Source organism: Penaeus japonicus, unplaced genomic scaffold (genome assembly GCF_977035675.1).
Source record: "Penaeus japonicus unplaced genomic scaffold, GWHDUDI00000001_assembly GWHDUDI00000020, whole genome shotgun sequence".
Taxonomy (NCBI): Eukaryota; Metazoa; Arthropoda; class Malacostraca; order Decapoda; family Penaeidae; genus Penaeus; species Penaeus japonicus.
Window position 1 is genome coordinate 3642334 of NW_028234422.1, and position 3624 is coordinate 3645957.

Here is a 3624-nt window from a genome sequence, read left to right on the forward strand (position 1 = left end):
CTCTCTCTCTTTCGCTCTCTTTCTCTCTCTCTCTCTCTCTCTCTCTCTCTCTCTCTCTCTCTCTCTCTCTCTCTCTCTCTCTCTCTCTCTCTCTCTCTCTCTCTCTCTCTCTCTCTCTTTCCAATAACGATTGTGGGATACACTTATTATGACAAACCTACTATGGCTAATCCCTCTACAAGAAGGCTTGGCATATATATTAAGAACTCCATACCATCTAAAGTGATCGATGGCAAACGTGACACATGTGCTGAATATCTCGGTGTTAGATTACTTCTTGATGGTAAATCTATCCTTATTGTTCAGTTATATAACCCTCATGATAGTGAAGAGGTACCTAAACCTCATGACAGTATGATATATAATGATACAGTGTTATTATGTGGAGATTCTAATGCTCGCCGTCCTCTCCTTGGTTCTGAGGGTAGCACCATTGGTAAAAACGGTAAAGTATTATGATTATCTTCAACATACAAGTGACCCCATACATCTATTATGTCCCTTAGAAAATACCCATTATCTAGGGGGGCAAATTAGATTATGTAGCCTTGTACATAATTTACCAAGCACTACAGAGGTCATCCCATTCTTAATCAGCGATCACTGGGTATTAAGTATAACCCTGCCATTATGTAAAAGAGACCCACCCCAGCCATGTTTACGATATCATATTGCCACTAAATAACATGACCAATTCATTGAAAGGATTGCATGTTGGTATGAGGACTTTGCTCCTATCAATCTCGATCATTTTAATGAAACACTCTGTCAGCACGTTGGCAATATCATTAATCAACTTCAACCAAAAAAAACACCATGCATAGGTCTCCAACCTCCAGAGTCAAACGTGCTCGACATCTAAACAAAGACTCTGTGATCAAGCTTCTTAATAAATTAATACGATCAACTGTGAGTCAGCTAAAACATTTAAGAAGCAACCCCTACCTAGCTAAGGACCTTGTTTTCTTTAGTAGAAAGCTGAACGAAAAAAATACTCAAAAGCGAGAAGAGAGTTTGTATGCCTGGGCAGAATCAATTGACTCTACAACTCCCATGAGTAATGTGTGGAAGGACGTCAATAAGATAAAAGCAAACTCATACAATGCAACACCTCATCCTCATCCAGAAACAGCAACTTCATATCTTCTTAACAAATGGTGTGAGGATTCTTCTCTTGATAATCTTCCATTATCCATACGCAGGTGCTCTTCCAGCTTAGAACACAAAAAAGCTCCTACCCAAACCACAGATTTCCCAAGCTCTGGCAAATGAGATCAGTCACAGAGTCAGGTTTGCTCGGCCTCGATATTCCAATCTAATGCACTCCAACTTAGAATGGAAAGCCAAAACTGCCCAGACCATCCTCAGCTTCAATGTGTGGACATTGATGCTCTTAATATTTCAGAAGTCAAACTATCTGTACCATGGCATAGGACTCATGTATATGTCCATATTGACAAACTGTCAGGACCTAAATCCATGATTTTGACATCAGAACTGAAGTCTCATTACCTGAAGTATATAGAAGATATCCTCCATCCTCTTGATGGTGAACCCCCACTTGCAATCTACTGTGATGCCTCCACTGATCCTCATGGAGCATCTGGGGTTGGAGTCTTAATTCCCGACATTTCTTATAGAGAAAGTGTGCGGATTTCAGACTGGGCAAGCACAACTGAAGCTGAATCATTAGTCATATACCATGCCATAAAGGAAGGTAGTGAACAGGGGCGCCACCTGGCTGTCTTTTCTGACAGTCAGGGTGCACTTTATAGACTCACTTCATTTAGCCCAGAAAACATGGTATCTAAAAATATTCCACATCAAATTTCCAGACTCTCAGAGCAGGGTATACAAGTGTCATTGCACTGGATACCGTCTCATATAGGAATACCATCATGTGAAAAAGTTGACTAGTTAGCCAAATTTGCACTTTCCTATGAAGAAATATGCTATACCATTATCTCTTACTCAGATGAAAAGACGTATTGACAGCTGTTTAAGAGATTACGAGGATTAAATATGAGCTACAGAAAAGATATAAAAATGGACATGGCACTATCTGGCATTATGAAAGTATTGCCGGGACATCATACATGGACAAGCCCTATGAAATTTATAAAGGTCTGTCACGAAGGTAGCAAGTTATATTAACCAGGCTATGCACATGCTATCAATATGTGCAAGATGCAGATTTGGATGCAAAACCAGTCACATATCACCACTGCAAATTGTGCAAAAAGGCTAAATCACAGAGTCTCCACCGCTACTGTACGGAAACTGCATCCTATCGATCGAACAGCACCGTACAAAGAACATCACTTGTAGATTATATTAATTTTATTATAGACACTGGTCTTGTCTTTGACATGATCAGTGATATAAAAGTTTTTTGAACCGACCAGATAAAACATGTAAATATATTAACCAGTATAATGCAGCCCCTCAGGTATGTAAGATTAATGCTTGACTAAGCCCTTTACTCAATAGAAGCTTCGCCAGTGTGGGTAGATGCTTGACTTCTTACCCTGGCTTTTTGCAGGGCATGTAAACTGTTCTGAAAATAAATTATATCGAATCAAATCTCTCTCTCTCTCTCTCTCTCTCTCTCTCTCTCTCTCTCTCTCTCTCTCTCTCTCTCTCTCTCTCTCTCTCTCTCTCGCTCTCTCTCTCTGTCCTTTTTTATTTTCTCCTTCCTTCTCTAATCACTCTCTCCCTTTCTTTCTCTCTCTCTCTCTCTCTCTCTCTCTCTCTCTCTCTCTCTCTCTCTCTCTCTCTCTCTCTCTCTCTCTCTCTCTCTCTCTCTCTCTCTCTCTCTCTCTCTCTCTCTCTGTCCTTTTTTATTTTCTCCTTCCTTCTCTAATCACTCTCTCCCTTTCTCTCTCTCTCTCTCTCTTTCTCTCTCTCTCTCTCTCTCTCTCTCTCTCTCTCTATCTCTATCTATCTATCTATCTATCTATCTATCTATCTATCTATCTATCTATCTATCTATCTATCTCTCTCTCTCTCTCTCTCTCTCTCTCTCTCTCACACACACACACACACCCTCCTACTTAACAAGGTCCGACTTGGACTCTGCATTTATATGATAACGTGGTTTGGGGTGTGAAGAACACGTTGGAGTGAAGGCTGTTCCTCCGAGGAAGAGCGAGGTGTTACTCCTCTGCTCCCCAAGAGGAGACTCTCTACCACAATGTGTGATTTGTCTCAGGAGATGTGGGAATCACGTGTTTTCTTGTGACATGTGACATTTGGAATGTGGTGAGGGAAGTGTTGCATCAATACATAGCTCTTGCAAAGGGAAACACAAAACAACACTGGTATGTCTGGCATGACAATAAGAGAGGGGTAGACAGATAGGTGAAGTAACGAGCGTACGTATATGCATGTATATGTATGTACGTGGTAGAATATAAGTATATAACAACTAAAAGACATGAAAGATACAAATTACATTGACTATTACATTACATAGAATACGATAGCAAAAGCATCTCTCTCTATCTATCTATCTATCCATATATTTATTTATATTTATCTATCCACTTTATATATAACAATCTCCCTGGCTGTCATTATGAAAAATAAAAACAACAAAGACCCATTTCAATTACTGGGGAAAAA